General features: G+C 28.1%; 1 long non-coding RNA gene across 1 annotated transcript; it reads left to right on the top strand.

The window, feature by feature from the left end:
- Nucleotides 1-7705: 7705 nt before the first annotated feature.
- On the top strand, nucleotides 7706-19870 carry LOC129988761 (uncharacterized). The gene is made up of 6 exons (XR_008785682.1): nucleotides 7706-7726; nucleotides 9247-9261; nucleotides 11957-11977; nucleotides 13999-14019; nucleotides 17789-17874; nucleotides 19754-19870. It is a non-coding gene; the product is annotated as an uncharacterized LOC129988761 (long non-coding RNA).
- The last annotated feature ends 1005 nt before the right edge of the window (nucleotides 19871-20875 follow it).

The following is a 20875-nucleotide window of genomic DNA, read 5'->3' as shown; positions in this document are numbered from 1 at the left end:
TTTAAATATGCCAAGACTTGCCAAATGTGCCAAGACTCATATCATTGCATTAGAAAGATTGAAAACTATGACGGTTCTGCAAATCAATAAATGCCATGGTTTGTCAGGAATAAAGACATCCATATAGACCTTATTTTTTGCAACATTGCAGAGATTCAGCAAGAAACTTTCAATAAAATTCTTCCAGAAAACAAATAAAAGTGATAACGTAGTCATCAAAGCGATTAAAACTTACAATCATACGCTTCCGAAGAACGTCTAATTTTCACCATAGCTTTAAAACACCTACGATCTAAAGCCAAAGCTTTACACCATTATAAATCTACCAAACTTTTCAATGTGCCAAGACTCACATCATTATATTAGAGAGATTGAAAAATAGGACGGTTCGGCAAATTAGTAACAAGCTATGATTTATTAAGAATAAAGAAATCCGTAGAGACCTTATTTTGCAACATTGCCAAAATTCCACTGGAAACTTTTAATAAGATTAATCGAGAAAATAGATATAAGTGATAACATCGCGATAAAAAAACTAAACTTGCGATCCTGCATTTCCGAAAAGCGCTAAAAGTCCCAGCCATCTTATTATGCCTACGTCTTCATTGTAGCTTCGTCACACCGATTTGTTTCTGGATCGAGATTATCGAAAAAAAACACTTATGCAAAACTCTGCCTTCTTAATTTTCTTTTCCTGATATATAATTAATAATCAGTTTACTGTTTTAAGAAAAAATTTAATGCAGCTAAGCACAACCACTTACTAAGTAATCTTAGTGTCATGCTACTAATCATATTACTCTTCAATCGCGTAGTTAAGAATCTTGAGTTCAAAAACTCCGTAACACTTCCTAAATCGGCAAAATCACAATCACGTACGAAGTGAAAAGTTAAAAATCAATGTAAGGTACTAGCAACAATAAATGATTTTAGAATAGCCATGCAACCATGGCATTAATAATCACGCAGAATATCGCAAAAAAAAAAAGAAAACAGAAAAAAGAATGTAGCATTACTCTATTTGATAGTTAAAAGAATTTTTTTATATATTATTATTATTGGCAACGATTTATGAGAAAGTATCTTTGTTTTAGATTCTCCTGATGGTAAGATAACATTAACTTTCATATTTAATTAATTTCATAGAGACTGTACAACTTTTTATGGAAATATAAAAAGAATGATAGAATGAAGAAGAATGTTCATTCTTAATATGTAATTCTTCCGTTCATTCTTCTTCTATGTATGTAATGAGGCTAATAAAACATTGGAGAAAGCATCAGAGTTTCAATTTATAGTATTTAACGTGAGGAATCAGAAAAAAAAGTTACATTACCTCAAAAAAAAAGGTGCAATTTGGAATAGATCAATAGACACTAAAATTTTTAATGATGCTATGATGTCTTTTGACTTGGAGCCATTACAGTCTTAAATCTGTCTGCTTACAAGAGCCATTTATATAACTTTTGTAAGCAGACAGTTGTAAGGCTTAAAAAACAGATCTTAATATTTGTCACATTAATAATTTGTTGAAGAAATCCTAAATTCAAGATATATACCAAAGGTTTAATTGAAATTAAATAAATTAATACTCTCGAGATCCAGATTATTACCAAAAGGTGGCTAGGTTATAATTAAAGTTCGACTTCGAAATAGTCATAAAATTAAAACTACTGGACCAATTGTTATTGAACTAGGTAATAATTTAAAGAAGGCCATGGGAATTTCTTTTCACCCCCCCCCCCTCCCCAAAAAGGCTCAAAAACTCACCACCAGGGAGGAATGGCGCTGTTGCAATATTGTTAAGCAAAGCAGGACATGAAAACGTGTAAAATGTGTTTAATCGTTTCTGAAACATGTTACAAAGCATGTTCAATGTGGCGTCTATCATTTTCTGAAAACAAGTTAAATCGCATCACTGCATTCTCAACAGTAGCTCTTAGTATATCAGGAGGAATGTTATGCACATGTCAGTGTATCGCATCTTTCAGTTCTTCACTTTAAAGAGTGCTTTTGAGGTAACATACTTTCAACATGCTTTGTAAAACGTTTCAGAAACGATTAAACACATTTTAAACCGATGTCTTCATATCGTGTTTTGCTTAACAATATTGATACAGCGTCATTTTACTCCTGGTAGTGAGTTTTTAACTTTTTTTGAAAACATTTGGTCCAGTAGTTTTTCCTTTTATGACCATTTCAAAATGAAACTTTAATTAAAACCACCCCGTAGATTTCTTAATTTTTAGTAAAACTGATTTTTTATGAAACCCTCATTGACCGATTAAACTGTTCACTGAATTTTTTGTTGATGTTTATTTCTTAATCTCAATTAAAGATATATTTCTATAACTTGGTATGAATAGTTCCTTCAGAAAGTATTATTTAACGTCAATTTGATGTAATTTAACTAATTATTATAAAATTATTTAAGTAAATTTTTTGTAGATTTGTTTTAATAGTCGAGCATCTATCCGGCTTTTTTTTGTACATGAATTCTTTCAATGAAGTGGAGGAACGTGCCACTATCACATAATAAAATGGATTATCTAGCATTTATATACAAGTCCTCTTAAGCGGAGCTGCAACTTCACTATATTTAATTTAATGTGAGATTCGTTATGGATCACAACATTTAATTGGGGCACCTCATTTTGCAGGTATTATGGTAATAGATCTAACAGCATGGAAGTTGAATTGAATCATACTGAAAAAATTAAATGGCAGTTATAATCATTTGGCCTATTGGATTAATTTCGTACTATTTTTAATATTTCAGGGGGCTCAATTCTGAGATTTCACAAAAAAAATAAATAATAATTAAACCAGAAAGTTAACATTCACTTTGGATTTGCCAAATAATAATAAGCAGAATCTCTATTTTTCAGTGTTTCATACAGAAGAAAATCTAGTTATTAATTATGACAATGAAAGTTTGCAGTTTTTTTTTCTTGTATTTTAACACAAAAATAAGACTTGATACAACAAACGGCATTTAAAACTTTTTGAAAAAAAACAATAAATAAAAATTGCTCTACAGTTAAATTGCTATCATTACAGATATAATTTTAAATTTTAAAACTAATGAAGTATAATGCCTTTGTTGCCATTTTTCTGAATTTATAAACGAACACTTCAAAAATTTTCTTAATTTTAATAAATTAAATTTAAATTAAATTAAACAAATAGTATAAATAAAATAACCAATTTAATAACATAGAAATTATATCAATAATTAATTAAAATTTAAATTAAATTAATTTTAAATTAAATAATTGAATACAATTTAAGTTAAATTTCAAGACAAAAAAACGTTTCTCCCTCAACTAATTGCTAAAGTTGCTTTTGTCAAATTTATCAATTCTAAACCCAATTACCTGTCTTGTAGAGATTTAACAGACAACCGCATACGCTCACAGACAAAGGCATTTGTTTTTATTTATTAGTAGAGACCGGAATCAAAATATCCGTTTGATATACAGAGGAAAAAACACGTAGAAAATAGAAAATTTTGAGCTTAGTCCATTTTTGTATAGGGGTGGTTATAATTAAACATCCTCTATAAACAGCATCATACAACGCAAACGGATGAACGGATTGCATCGAAATTTGGTATATAGACTATACACGAGATGCGCTCACAGAATTTCGAAAAAAAAAAAATAATTTAGTTCCAAAATGTCCACCAGAGGATGCCGTTTCCGGAAAAACATTAATTTTAACACAATAAACGACCAAAACGGAATACAGAAACCATATTAACATTTATTGACTAGTTTCTGATTACCTTGTCATCGAACCATATTAAGTAAAGGTAAGGAAAAAATAACAGTACGGTCTTTGAGAGGAAGAAACAGTTCAGTTTGCAGAAACAAGAACAGATTAGGACGAAATTGCACTAGAGGAGCAGTTGTTTATCGAGTCCAGGATGATGTAAGGAAAGGCCATGTGACCACCCTCACTCATCAGCAAAATTTCACGTAGATGTACAGTGTGTTTAACAGCAGATCATGATGATCAGTTGTGATGCTTCGCACATGAAGCGTTATGGAGTTCTTTAAGTCATTCAACGTCGCAACACCATCGCAGCAAGATATCATCATCATTACAGCCGGAAACTTCCACATAAAACATGACAACGATTGCAGCCGTTTCTTACCCTAACCTGATTTGCATAAAGCTTCCTCCTCTTCGCAAACATGCAAATCTCGACAATTTTTTCCCTAGAATTGACAGCTTTTCTCATGTTTTATGTTTTATTACTCATAATTCTTGTTTTGGATTGTTAATAATGTTTCTGTATTCTATTTTGTGTTAAATTTAATGTTTTTCAAGAAAAGGCGCCCTCTGGTGGACATTTTGGAACTAAAAATTTTATTCGGTATTGCGTGAGCGCATCTCGTGTCTAGTCTATATACCAAATTTCGCTGCAATCCGTTTATCCGTTTGCGTTGCAAGATGCTGTCTATAGGGGATGTTTAATTATAACCACCGGGTACTATGCAATGATTATTTTTCTATATATTTAACTCAATCATATTTGAAGAAATTAACCAGAAAATGAGTAGTCAAACAAACCAAAGTACACAAAGCTCAGGGCTAACTCAAAAAATTCAAAACCTTAATAATTTTTGGATATAAATGAGGCTTAAACTTCAAGTTACGTATCAAATTTACCTTGCAAACTTTTTAACCTTTTAACATCGGATTTGAATGGATCGGAAATGAAGGATTGAATAACGGTTTACATTTTAAGAGTTACTACAAAAAATATATCTACTTATATATTTTTGAATATTTTTTATATTTATTTATTTATTTTGAAAATTACATATTTTCACACTTTTTGGATTATTTTTCTTATCTACTTAGGAAGCTCAAATGGGCATGGATGAATGGACTGAATTAAAAAATTAGCAAGTAGCAAAGAGAAAGGAAAAATGAAAATAATAATTGCGATTCTAAACATTTCTGTCTTAAATAGACGTTAGATGTTTGCTTAGAAGTTCTGCGTTATAATGTGATATTCATTTATTTGGTAAATTGTTATGGTGGTAATGAAAATTACATTTATGACACAATATTTACTATTTAATTTTAAGATATATTATCTAATCTATTCAATCATATCTAATGGCTGTATTTGATTTTCAGAGGCTTTGATTAGTAAGTGAAAAAGATTTTGTACTATTATATTCATTCATTAAAAATCTTTTGACTAATGTATGTGAGAATGAAATATAAATACTGTTATATATAAATGGAAAAAAATACCATAATTGTTATGATATAAAATTAAATTTTATCATTGAATGAATACAATTTATTTGACTCCATTCCATATGACAAATACAGTCATAATTGATAATAAATAAATTCCTCTACCTGCGGTGTTTCAAATGCTGCGTACGTACATATTATCTAAACTCATATGGCGCAGTTCTCACATTAAAAAAATTATTCAACATTTGATTCGTTTTCTTCGTTATAATTCACATTTTTGGCAATAATAAGGCAAACATAAACGTTGGTCATAGAAAAGGGATTCTGTAATTTCTTGAATTAAGAAAAATAAGAAGGGCGAAAATTTGAGGGAAAGGTTTCAAACCAAAATCACAATGGCTTAAAGATATTTCCAATATAATGGTTGCACTTGCAATAATAAATAAAAAGCAATTAAATAAATAAGCTATGTGGAATTTATTAAATATAATAATGATTCAGGAGATATCTATGTGCTTTAATAACTAAATAGTTACCTTCAATTATTAATGAATCAATCTAATCTGAGCAGAATCCATATTAAATAAATTATAAGGTTGACAAATTTATCAAGTTACTTATATTTTACTTATTTCACTTAAAAGAAATATATGGATATTTAAATATAAACTTATTAATAACAGTTACTTTTTTTAAATTTATCTTCATTTTAGTTCTGAAAGATTTGATGCTAATCGCTCTGAATTTTTTTGTTGGGATTAAGCTTTTAATTTATAGACCAGATTTATTGAAATGAAATTTTGGAGAAATTGACCTACTCCCTGATTCTACGCCCTGCTTCTGAATTATTTTTTTCAACAGATGAAGTGGCTGGAATTTTGTATTGAATAGTTGTTTTCCAAGCAGACAAGTGAATTAGCAGAAACTAAATATATTTCATATTCAAGGATTTTGTATCGTATGTTCTGTTACCGAAAATCTGAAGCTATATGGATGTAATTTCTTATATGATCTTCCACTAAATTTTTTAGATTTTGATCAAATTTTGAACTAAATCCATTTAGAAGAAGCATATCTGTCCGTTTATCCGATTATAAATTTATATTGTAATTATAAAATAAAACGACATAGGTGGATAAAATTTAGTATGTCGATTTATCATCTAAAGCATAGATACCGATTAAATTAGCTCTCGTGATATTCCCATATTTGTCTAAGATTTAGAATTTTAAGCAGGGGTAGGGAGAGGCACAATATCCTTATTAGGAAGAATGAGAGAAAGTTTCAGGGAAACCATTCCTACTATTTACACGATGGCAGTTTGACAAGAGGGAATTAATCTGTAAACAAATAATTAAAAATAGTGATATCAATGGCTGTCTTTTGTAGTCATCCTACACCATATGAATTTGCAGGTTAAGATTTAAATGCACCCTTCGGTTACAGTTTTCTAAATGAATGGTCCTTAGGTCATTCCATTTGAACATGGTAAGGGTTTTCGATGCTGAATGAAAAATTCTTTTGTATCATCGTGACATGAAAGTCGAACACAGTAAGATTAATTAAGATTTGAGTTGTGACTGACGAAGATGGATGTGGATTTTCAAAATTAATGCGCATGATATCTCTTCCAATGTATCTAAACACTGGGTTGGATTTGGATGATGCGCAAATAATACGTGCAACAGCGTTGCCTTTTTTCAGTTTTAGTTTTAATTATATTAACGTCCAGTTTTAAGCAACACCAGGGCTATTTTGAGATGGTCCTTGTAATTTTGAACCGCCGTCAAATGACGAGGACGACACCTGAGCTGGCACCCCTCTCTCCACATCAACGGGAGGGCGTTTGGCCGGAACAGATTTCACGTGCAACCGACTCCCTTACACGACGGTGAAATCATGTCTCGAACCTGAAACCCTATGGCTCATGAGCCGAGATCTTACTACAAAGCCACAACATCTCCTGCATCAGTTTTGCATGCTATTAGATAAAAATGGGCACTGAAAGTTTTGCTATGGCTTGCGAAGACGGATAATAGATGTTGAACACATCTGAAAACCAGTAGACAGGCTAGAACGTCATGGTTTGAAGTCATGAGCAAACAAACGAGCTTACTTTGCTTTCTGTTCCTCGTATTTAAATTCAGAAAGAGTCATTTCGTGCCATATTAATCGTATTATACCATTTTGTAACTGAATTTTGTATTTGTTATAATTAAATAACGTTAATTTGGAATTTCTGCTAGATAACAATCAGTAGCAATACATTGCGTATTATGTTATTAATTTAGCATAATTAGATCCCCATTTTCATAATACTAACTGATTTGAGACACCACATAATCCAACTAAAATGGACTTATACTATCATACTTAATAATATAGAAACCCGTTTTTTTGCATTTATATTGTATGCATTTTAAATTATTGTTAACTTATGAACGCAATTATGGATATATTCTAATTCTTTGTTCATTTACAGAGGTGCTTACCATTACCATACGTAAGTAATATTTAAAATGAATAATAATGAATTTTGTTTTTTTAATATACTTAATATAGAATATTTGAATTATGGGATTTTAAAAAGAAGTTTGATGATCGAAATATTTTATTTATTTTATCAAACACCATATGAAAAAGAAACAATTTATAAAATATGAATTTAATAATTTAATAATTAATTAATCAATTTAATTCATTTTTATTCATTAATTTGGTAATTTCATCAAAGTGATCTGTTTAAGTATAAAAATATGTTTTTCTGATTGCAAATATTATGGAAAAAAATTATAACCAAATAATTATCTGTGTTGTCAATATAATTTCATAAGATTATGTGAAATTTTAAATTGATTATTCGCATCTTATTTCTGATTCCGGATTCAGATCTATTACTTCAAAATCAATTTATTTAATCCTGCGCTTTTGACGATACACGAAGATCTAGAAATCCTAAACTGTAATCAGATAGCTAAATATATGATCAGTCAAAAGAAGTTTGCTAGATCGAGTAATTTGAAATTTCTGGAATTATTCAACTATGGATCTATAAAAGTTATTTAATAGAAGTTAAATGGAAGGTGAAGTATGGATTTACCTAAATTATCTCAGTGAAATTTGATCTATTTATAAACGAAAAAAAAATGTACAAATCTTCTTCCTTCAATGTAGAGAAAGTTTCAATGAGGAGTTTGCGATAGTCCTAGATTTCTGTTATATTAGAAAATGAAACATAAGTCAGCCATCTAACTCTCCGACTCGCCACGAAGGCACACGGATTTAAACCATAAAAACTGAATGATCGGACTGCCACAACAGCAACATTAGAGGGAACTGTGGTTGAGTCCTAAAGGCCATCACCGGCCACGGTACAACCTATCCCGAAGGAAGTACGTCCCGTCATCGATGGGAGGAGTCAGATCCCTCACCTATTAGTGTACCCTCCAGGGTGGCGAGATCCAACCACCATGCCGGAAGCATCTCAACCTTTATTTCGAGGGGCCCCAAGAAAATGTTAAAATGTTAAAACGCGCTGTTGAGAGAAAATTTTTTGATAAATACTTACAGAATAAATTCTCTTTCTTTATCGCAATGAATTTTAAAGAATTAAATTCTCTCAAGATAAAGCTGCTAGTGATATTTTGAAAAATACCATTACCTCCTTTGAAAAAAAAAAACTATTTCAAGTATTGCATATACACCTTTGCAACACATTCCTGCGAGGTCTCCTTGATATTATATCGATGGAATATTAAAAAAGAGCTCCTTCTAAGGGTAAACCCACAATTATTAAGAGGTTCTGGAGAAGAGCAGAACAGAAATGAATACTGTTGGAAATTTTACGAAAAGTACTTTTATCATGATAATCGTGATGCACATTTAGAGCCCAGAAAATCTATGTGAACGAACGTTTAAAAAAGTAATATTTACATTAAACATTAAATGGCCCCGAAATTATTTTAAAAATTTGTAAATACCCTCTTCATTTTATCTATTAAAAATCATTGTTTTTTATTGCAGATAATCTAAACAAGGGTAAGTACATTTTTAATTCATTTTACTTCACATTGAATAATATTCAATTTATAGATGGGAGTCTCAAGATGGAATGCAAAGTCATTTAATGAATTGAAAATATTGCATTCATTAATGCAAAGTAATTTCCAAGACAGTTACTAAATTCGAAAGTAAACGATACCTCCATTGTAGCTGGATATCTCTTATTTACCATGACGTGGTATTTTAATGGGACATATCAGTAACCCTTGTTAAATTCTATATTTAACATATGTATGTGCAATATATATCAGTAACTACAATATATGCATATTCACACTTATTGTATATATATATTGATTGTATGTATAAACAATACATATTGTATTGTATGCCGCTGTGGTCACATACATTTTACTAATTGCTACAAGTAAGAAGCTATAATGATTGTACTTGAAGTCATATTTGATTTTTATTGACCTCTTTGCCTCTTCTGCAAGGGGCTTTCGACCAATGACGTTGCATTTAAGGAGTGACTTATACTCCATCGAGTATAAGTCATTATACTCGATGGAGTTTTATTGCTCATTTCATTGCTGATGGACTTTTATTGCTGAATCAAGTATCAAATGACTTTTATCGAACTCTGCGTTTTCATTGACAAGTGTGATCATGTTAAAAAGCCAAAGAGATATAAACCAGTATACTCAGTGGATTTTTTATTGAATCAGGGGTTAAACTAATATTAAGAAATGCCACATCCAATTTCCTAGAGTGTAGGTTGCTCCTCATCAGTTTGGGGGGGGGGTGGATATGAATGAAGAAGCAAGCCAGGAAACAATTTTTATAAAAAATAATTATGAATAGAAGTGCGTAAAATTATATGATATAAAATTTATAAGATTGTTACTACTTTTACAGCATAAAAACTCTGAAAATTTGAACAGCAAAATTGTTATTGAGCTAGCATTTAAAGACCTTAAATTGCAGAAGCTGAGTTGATATTTCACTTTCCTCAATCTCTTCATTTCTCTTAGTTCATCATGGTAACACTTGAGCAATGATGTCTCAGTTTACGAGATAAAGGCAAGCATGCTCTGTGGATCTATAGTTGAATCAGACCACAAACAAGACATCTTAAATTTCAGAAGCCAACTGTATCCAAGCAATCATAAGTACGGATATGGTTGTTCGTTCAGTATAAATTTCAATATATCATCGACCTAAAATTGAATATGAGAGTTAGAAAATTAAGGTGGAAGTATCAAGAAATTACTTCTTTGATAATGAAATTTTTCATCATTTATATATATATATATATATATATATATATATATATATATATATATATATATATATATATATATATACAAAAGTATTAGAATCAAGTTAATAGGAAAAACAAAAAATCAAATAAAAATTAAACCAAAAAAATTATAAAAAATATAAAAAAAGAATCCGGCCTGAAGACTTTTTCAAGGGTCACCCTCAGGCAGGGATTCAAAGAAAGGGATTTTTTCTGTGAGGAAATACAGACATTGTCTAATAATGATTCCTCGTGACCCGAAAATCCCCTGAAATTTTGCTCAAGAGATATACCATTTTAACAGAAAGGAAATACAAAACAACAAATTAGAAGAAATTAACCACAACAAAGTAAAAATACAATAACAAAAATAACAATACAAACAAAAAATAGCACTAAAATTAAAAATTAAAAACGAAAAGGCCAGTACATACCATCAACAGTCAAGGAAACTTTAAACTATCGATTATGATTCCCTGTTTTTAAAAAACTAACGGTAAATTATGTAAACAGATGCAGGCTCCCAGCGCCATCTATTGAGTGATCCAATATGCAAGGAAAGTTCTATTTTTATTTAAGCCAAAGGATTAATCCCAAACCATACCTTGTTTAATTAAAAAATTTCGGATTCGTTAGTTTTTTAAAAACAGGGAATCATAATCGATAGTTTAAAGTTTCCTTGACTGTTGATGGTATGTACTGGCCTTTTCGTTTTTAATTTTTAATTTTAGTGCTATTTTTTGTTTTTATTGTTATTTTTGTTATTGTTTTTTTACTTTGTTGTGGTTAATTTCTTCTAATTTGTTGTTTTGTATTTCCTTTCTGTTAAAATGGTATATCTCTTGAGCAAAATTTCAGGGGATTTTCGGGTCACGAGGAATCATTATTAGACAATGTCTGTATTTCCTCACAGAAAAAATCCCTTTCTTTGAATCCCTGCCTGAGGGTGACCCTTGAAAAAATCTTCAGGCCGGATTCTTTTTTTATATTTTTTATAATTTTTTTGGTTTAATTTTTATTTGATTTTTTGTTTTTCCTATTAACTTGATTCTAATACTTTTGTATCAATTCATCTGTGTTTTAGAAGTAGCTGCAATTGCGCTCTCTAAATACTATGAAGTTCTTTTTTGGTTTTAGTTTAAATAGGTTACAAATTTTAGTTGCGATTTCGAAACTGTTTTGTTTTGTTTTCATTTTAGTTTCGTTTTCAAACTTTTTCTTACTTAAGATTGGTTACTTATATATATATATATATATATATATATATATAATTAAAAGAATGCAACTCAAAATTTAAATAACTTATTTTAAATTTGTTCAAATGCACAATTTTACATAGTATTTTTGTAATTTTAAAACTTTTTGAAATTTTTTAACTAAGAAGTATTGATATATTTTATCAACAAAATTTTATTTTATGTTCTGCAGATGACTTGACAGCTATCAAAGGTAAGGAATTTTGTTCGATATTGTCACTGGCGTGTACACTGTATAACACAACTACTGTCAAAATTTATTATAAAGAGATCATTTCACACACATACATAAAAAACATTTTATCAAACATTATTATAATTTTCATCTGCATTTGGCAACAATCTATACATCATATTTTGTTACTATTAGTAAATAAATTAATTTCAAGACGAAATATATTCTACTTTGGTAATGCACAGTATTTGTACTTATTTGTATTTATAATTGAGATATTTAGATACACAAAACAAAATCAATAATTAATTTTTAATTTGTAATATAATTTTTGCAAACTTTAAATTAAAATAAAATTGATAATATAACATAAATATCGGTAACATTTATATGGAAAAAATGAAAGCAAAAGAGTTCTTTGAATATCAGGGATGTCTAAATTAGTTTTGTTCAACATTGTGTTCGATAATTATACTATAAATGGTGAATGAATATTTGTTTTAGAGATAGTAAATTTACTATAGTATAAATGAATGTATTTTTTTCATTTTAAAGTAATATTTGGTATTTTTTTAAAGGAATGAAACTCTTCGAATTTTTCTTAAAATGAAGGAAAACAATTTTCGAAAAATATTTCCAAGAGTTTATCATAAATTTTCTTGAAATAATATGAAAAATCTTCAGTGATTCAGTATTATTTTGCAAAAATATTTTGAAGAATTTGTTTTACAATACGAATCACTAAATAAAAAGAAATATGCTTTTGTATCACTGCGAAAATTGTGCATTTAAAAATTTGCGCGATTTTTCAAGAATTTTGTGATCTATTTTTCAAGGTTTTTTTTTTTTTTGTTTTTTTTTTTTTGAATTTTGTGATCTATTTTTCAAGGTTTTTTTTTTTTTTTTTTTTTGTTTTTTTTTTTTTTTTTTTTGAATTTTGTGATCTATTTTTCAAGGTTTTTTTTTTTTTTTTGTTTTTTTTAATTTTGTGATCTATTTTACAAGGTTTTTTTTTTTTTTTTTTTTTTTTTTTTTTGAATTTTGTGATTTATTTTTCAAGGGTTTTTTTTTCTTTTTTTTTTAATGATTGCAGGATTTTTGAAGAATTTTTCTTAATTCGTGATTTGAATTCAATGAAATGAGAAACATCTATAAGAAAATATATATAAAAAAGCTTTTTAATAAAATAAAAAAAAATTTTAAAATATATTCAAAACTTTAACAAAAAGCATTACGAATAATTAATTTGAAATATTAAAGAAGAGTAAAACCTTTATTCCGAAATATAATAATTTGATGATGTTTCAGTATTAATAAGAGTCTTTGTAATATTTATTAATTTTATTATTAATACTATTTATTACCTTAAAATAAACACATAATTTATTTAATATTATTGCACTCTGCATGTTTATAAACGTATTTACTAAAAAAGTTAAAGTATAGTGTGAAATGAACTTTAAATATATTTTCAATTTATTAAAATCAGTGATAAACATTGAATCATGGTAAATATTATCATTGACGATATTTTGTATGAAAGTATCATGAAAATAGCTTCCTTGCAACAAATCCATTTGAAATTATTAAATGAAACTTTTGAATTTTTATTATCTTTTAATTAAAAAGCCGAATTATACATTAAAAATCTTTTTTAGTAAACGAAAATCACCCAAGAAATATTTGTCTGCCAACTGTGGTTCCTCTAAATCCAATAGATTATTTGTAGATTTCTGCATGTATTACCGTTATAAATCACGCATTATGAAATTTACAGGGGGTATACTAACGTATAAATATTATCACGTGAGTAATAATGAATTAATTTTCTGTTCACTGAAAAATTTCAAATTATGAAAGAAGATATTTTTTTAAATACTGTAATAGAAATAAAATATTTTATTTCCATACAAGCAAATTTCAAAACTTTAAATTCTGACGTTAAATGTAATAAATTAATTAAAATACATTTATGCAGCGATGCTTCTTTAAAAAAGTAGAGAAAAATTAATTTTAAACTATTTATAATTATATTTCAGATTCTATTGGTCATAGTTTGAGTAAGTACCATTTTTTTAATATTTCAACTATCTAATTGTTTTTCTTTTAGAGTAATGATGGTGTTTACAAAAGTATGAAGTTGAAATATTCTTAAATCACTTTTAGTCTAAGTTCAAGACATTCGTAATGAAAATTACTATTAACCCTTAACTGAGGACGTGCGGTCTGTGAGATCGCTAGCGATGGATTTTCGGTCACCCCTATTCTATTTTTAACTTTATTGAATGGATTGACCAAATAGCTTCCTGTTTTGTGACCTTCAATACACGTGCACTTTTTCAACCGATTTCAGCGGATGCTTTTTAAAATAATTCAGATATTTATATGAACGTGGTCTCTAAGATCGCACCTCCCTGTTAGTGTCTCAGTGATAAACAAAGCTTAGCAGATGACGTTAAACTTGGGCCCCGAAATATCATCCAATTTACTGATCCTATTATGAAGCAGTGTTCCAGACACTTTTAAGTGAAGCAGAAAGTGGTTTTAGTGATAAGGATAATTGTATAGAAGGTTTTTTTGATGAAACTGATTCTGAACTGAAACTGACTGTATGTTCAAACATAATTAATTTTTCAAGTGATAATGTATTTTGAAAAATTAATTAAATATATTAATATACCAAGAGATATATATACAGAATTTATAGGTTGATTTTTATACTGGTTCTTAACCTGTATGTTTAAAATGCCCTAGAAAATCGTGCTATGGAAGTCACACAAGCCGATAAAAATAGGGCCAATTTTACATATTGTCAATTTTTATTTTTTATTTTTCATATAATTGTTGAATTTTACATTATATTGTCTTCTATATATCTTTATATACTATAAAAAATAAATATTATTTATAAAGTAAAAAGCAATATGTTTTTTCAAGGATATTATTTATTGTAACATGTAATTTGAGAAGAAAATGTATGTTCCAACGTATTTACTTTTTCAATGATTATATATTTTGAAAAATTTCTAAAACATATCTATATATCAAGAAAAATATCTGCGAAATATATTGGCAATTTTTCATACTAATACATTTATTAGAAATTTAATTTCAGTGTAAATGAAATGCGGTCTCGTAGACCGCACCTCTCCTGTTAAGTCCTAAAATTTCACCTCCCTAGTCAAGTGTTAAATGATCGTCGATCATAAAAATTCGCACATATCTCATTATTTAATGAGTACATTTACTTTACACGACTCATATTCTGTCCTATGTGTACAGCTTTTTAACCATTTGATTTCTATGGTTATAATATTGCTAGTTTATAATTTAATAGCACTAATTGCCAAATTTGTAAACCATCTGTTGTCATCACTCATTGTAATTTCATAAAATTCCAAGCTTCTACATTCCATTGAATGAAATATATCAACAGTTATCGGTTACTAGGGATTGCAATACCGGTATACCGGGATACCGAATACCGGTATTTTGAGCCATTTCTACAATTTTGTAATACCAATATTCACAAGTTTAAATACCGTTTTTTCGGTATTTACTAGAAATTTTTAAAATTGTCTCCACTATATGTTCAGATAGCGCGAACATAGCAAAATAGTATACGTTTTTGTTTTTATGTCTCCCTAACGGGCAAAATTAATTAGCTAATTAATGGCTTAATTAATAGCTTAATTCTAAATTAGCGAAACATGGATTATCCCTGAAAGAAAATATTGTATCCTTAACGACTGATGAAGCAACAATTATGAAAAAAGTTGTGAAGTTGATTGGTACAAATCAGCAGTTGTGCTATGCACATGGAATTCAATTAGGAGTAATAGATGTATTATATCAAAAAGATAAAGAACAGAAGAATCCAAATACTGTGGATATAGAAATTTCGGATTCCAACTTTCAAAAAAAATAAGAGTGAGAGTGATATTGACAATGAAGATAATATCAATGTAATTGTTGAAGAAGTTATTGCTAATGAGGATGAAATATTAACCTATCAAGAATTGCTTCCTATAATTTATAAAGTTCAAAAAATTGTAAAGATATTTAAACGTTCCCCTATAAAAAAGAAATTTTACTAAAATATAGACTAACTGAAAATAAAACAAAATATATGTTCATATTAGATTCTAAAACACGTTGGAACAGTTTACTCCTAATGATGGAACGATTTTTGAAACTGAGAAATCCAATCCAAAAAGCAATAATCGACTTAAACCTGTAATTTAATTTTTCAGTTAGTGAATTCGACTTAATATCCAAAACTATATCAGCTCTACTTCCAATAAAACTGACTATTGAGGCATTACGTCGAAGAGATTCTAATTTATTAACAGCTGATACAACAATGAATTTCATGTTGCAGTCACTGAAAGAACAGTACACATCACTATCTGAAGAATTATATATTACATTGAAAAATCGCACAGGAGAAAGGCATTCCGAGATAGAAAATGTCTTATGGTATTTACATAATTATAATGATTTTAAAAATGAATATGAAAAAGAAGAAAAGAAAATAACGGATTCAAATCTAATTAAGTTTAGAATAAATTTTCTTAAAATTTTTAACCCACAAACCTATCCACATTCAGAAGAATTCGGTTCAATTATCGAAGATTATGATGTCACTACTGTCGATAGTGAAAAGGAATTGTCTCTTGAAACAAAAATTAGAATTAGCGATAAATAAAAAAATTTCAATGAACCAAAATACAATACAGAAATCAGCTATATCCAAAACCATCCGACGAGAAATCGATTCATTTGAAAACGAGGGATTTAGAGGTAAATACTTGGAAAAAGTATATCGCGCATTGCTAACAGTACCACCAACTAGCGAATATGCCGAAACAGCGTTTTCGACAACTGGTAATTTTTACACAAAATTACTTTTCAGTCTTAATGACAGCAAAATTGATGCATTATGTTTTTTAAGATCACATTTCAAAAATTTGTAATAGTACCACAGACTTAATAGGGATATTTATACTTTTTGTGATTTAAATAAATAAGATGTTTCTTTACTTTTTTGTGGTTTTATACTGTTATAATTTATAAGTTACGAATTAATTTTTGTGATATTTACACTCTCTAACAAAACTGACAAATAAAACAAAGGAACACCTGTGTTTTCTTTCTTTTTTAAAAATTTCTAATACCGGTATTAAAACCGGTATCCCGGTATTAAGATTTAAAAAATACCGAATACCGGTATTGAAATTTTGGTTCGGTATTGCAATCCCTATCGGTTACATATCTCGTTCAAAGCAATAAATAAATAATTCAATACTAAATTATTTTCAATGAATAAATAAATGCCATGATAAAAAAGAATCAAAAAGAAATATTACCTGCAGTTCCATATAAAACCCCAAGTACATGAAATTTTTGTTGGTTTTTAGAAAAAAATCTTACATTCTTACGCAAAAATATTTTAAAGATTTCCTAATAATTAAAAGCAAAGCAATCTCAAACAAAAGTGCTTACAGGGGATCATTTTTTCCTGTTATATGGCTCTATAAGGCCGTAGGCAAATAAAAATTATCTTTTCGAATCTGTAGAAATTTTCTAATCAGTAATTCAGCGGTAGAAGTCCTAATTCAAAAAATTCTTTTTCCCTCGTTACACTAAGATCATTCACTTCACAGAAGAAAAAAAATAATGTTCGAAAAAAACCTTTTCGTGAATAAGATTATTAAGAGAATTAGAATTATTCATAAAATCTGCTAATTCTTATTAAAAAAAATCAAAATTATTTTTGATCAAAAAAATTTTTCTATGAATGTGGGTTTTTTTTAATTATTTTTTTAGAGTCTCTGCATTCCTTAACAAGTGGTGTCGGAAGTCTCTGACTTATAAGAAACGAAACTTCAAACGTAACTTTTTGCACTTCATAGGTAAGTTTCATTACATAGTTTTAAGTATTCCGTTTGAAAATGAGTTATTTGAAAATTAAACCCTTTCTAAATGCTCATCTTCAATTTTTTTGCAAAATATTTGTATTTTAAAAGTAATTCATTGTTATCTTTGAATAATTCAATTTCGATTTGTTTTTGAAGAAAAAATATTTTGAATCTTCTATGCTCAAAAAAATATTTAGAAAATAAGTGTTTTTTTCTTGTCACAGGTCACACCATATTTCAATAACATAAGGGAAAAATGCATCAAATTTGGCATTTTATCTTATGCCAATCTTATCTTACTTATATTATTATAGATTTATATTAAAGCTCGTTCAAATTCTTTAGTTTGATTAAAGATCCTTTATTTTTAGAATAAGAATTAAAATACAATAATCAAATAATACAGGGTTAATTGAAAGATTCTAAGAAAATTATAATTTTAATGTCTACTATTTTTATTTTCTTATAAATAATTGTGAACCGTAAATTATTAAATTATTTCAAAAGATTCCTAATTTTTTTGTGTTCTAACATATACATATAATGGTTAAAAAATAAAATAAATATATATTTTCATTGACAAACAGCTCATTTGTAGAAAATCTTCTAGTTATCAAAAACATCAAATCCAAGCAGAGAAAGGGGATTTATTAAAATTTTATTTTTTCCATATTTTATAAATAGCACAATAAGTATAATTTTCAATAAATTTTATTAAAGAATTTTCTAAAAAATATATTTCGTAATATATATTAAATGTAATACTTATCTTGGTTTTATTTCCTCTTTTTAATTTAGATATTTAGTTTTAAAATATTTTACTAGATGGCGCCACATATGTAGAAGCAAAAAATTAATCTTTGATTAATAAATAAGTAGAACATTAAAATAATGCATAATCATTAAGAAAACTAATGTGCAATATTTTCCATTCATATAGCACATAAAAAAATGAGTGAAAATTGATAATAAAGTTCTATCAATTTACAAACATGAAAGTCATGTAAGATAGTTAAAAACATGAAATCAATGAAAATAATATAAGGACAGCTGATCTGGAGCTGACATTTAGGATACAACATTATCTCAAATCATAATTGATTAGTGAACGGAACAAATTTTGTAGGAAAATATACAAACTTCGAGAGGTGGAAATATACTAATGGAAAATATACTAACTTCGAGAGATGGAAATATACTAACTTCGAGAGGTGGAAATATACTAATGGAAAATATACTAACTTCGAGAGGTGGAAATATACTAATGGAAAATATACTAACTTCGAGAGGTGGAAATATACTAATGGAAAATATACTAACTTCGAGAGGTGGTAATATACTAATGGAAAATATACTAACTTCGAGAGGTGGAAATATACTAATGGAAAATATACTAACTTCGTATTAGCTATTTAACCACGCGTGAACATTGTCATGGTGACTAGCTGTTAGATCATCATCAATGTGTGTGATCACTTATAGTGTCCAAACATTGTGCAATGAAGTCATACATTTCTATCTTGTATATCCGTTTGAAAGAGAATTTTTATAATATTTTATGTAAATAATTTTCTGAAACACTCATAAAATGTTGACCAACTATTCAAAAATAAATATTTCAGAAATAAATTCCAGGAATAAAACCTTTAAAATTTATAAAAATGTTGAAAAATTCTTTTAATATATTTTTAATGAAATAATCAATAATACAATTCGATTTATGTCTTTGAAAAATGAGATAAAAGAGCCGGGGAAGTTTTTTTTATCGATGTTACTTGATGCATATATATATATATATATATATATATATATATATATATATATATATATATTATAATGATATATTTACTAACAGATGTCTCAATTTTTTTAGATACAATGGCTTTAATCAGAAGACGAAAAAGTGGAAAAGCACTATATTTCCATTCTTTATATTTCCATGAAAAAGATATTTATATATTCTGAAATTTAAATAAATATTTAAACATTGTAGGCATTGCATTTTTCAAAGCTCTTCTTTATATGTGCTCAATTATATTTATGTTTTATTGAAAGATATATTCAAACACAAAATAATTAAAACAATCATATTTTATAACTAAGATATAGTTTTAATGTCATGTAAAGGACAAACCTCGTTAATTTGTACCCAGTTCAGATGAAAGAGCCGAAAACTGTTCCTAAATTTCCACATCTCACTAATTGGGAAAAGGGTTTGGCCACAATGTCAGATTTAGTATCTATTATGTCTGCATACACGATGAATCTAGTAGAATCGGAATTTTGAATGGAGGCCGCCTGATCTCGAACTCGAAGTTGCCGCTTGATCCCAAACTCGAACTCGAATTTGCCTAAGTCTTTTATAATCAATGAGTGATCAGTTGGCATAATATCAGCACGCATTATTATTTAAATTATCTTGAGTCAGATATTCAATGAGAACTTTCTCAAAGAAAAATTTGTGAAGAAAAGTATTAGGCACTGACATAAAAATCGAATATTTTATTTCCTCGTATATGAAGTATAGAAGAAGTATTGCAATCGTCAAAAACCTCTAACCCTAGATTTTGATGAATCTTCAAATTTCAGACCTGTCCGAGTACGAAATAGACATTTTCGGCATGTGGGTCTCTGAATATGATAAGTCAAAAACGATTTGAACCAGACGACTGAAATTCGAAGAAATTTGTAGATTTCTATCAGCATTTTGAACGAAACCCATTTACAAGAACTCTGATTGTTGTTTTGTTTGAGTAAAAGAGAACTTGACATTTATAAAACTCAAAGAGCTAGGTTGATGAAATTTATTAGACAAGTTTAGCATCTAAAATATAGATAATTTTCAAATTTTGAACAGAACCCGTTAAAAGATTTACTTTCTAACAAGTCTATTCTTTCACATACATGTAAGCTCAATAATTCCTAAATATAATGATTTAAATCAATATATTCGATATATTATCTTGTAACTCACTACAAGTGAAATTGTGAGTCA

This window comes from Argiope bruennichi, chromosome 10 (assembly GCF_947563725.1).
Source record: "Argiope bruennichi chromosome 10, qqArgBrue1.1, whole genome shotgun sequence".
NCBI lineage: Eukaryota > Metazoa > Arthropoda > Arachnida > Araneae > Araneidae > Argiope > Argiope bruennichi.
Note: the sequence above shows the minus strand (reverse complement) of the source record. Positions and strands in the feature narration are given on the sequence as shown.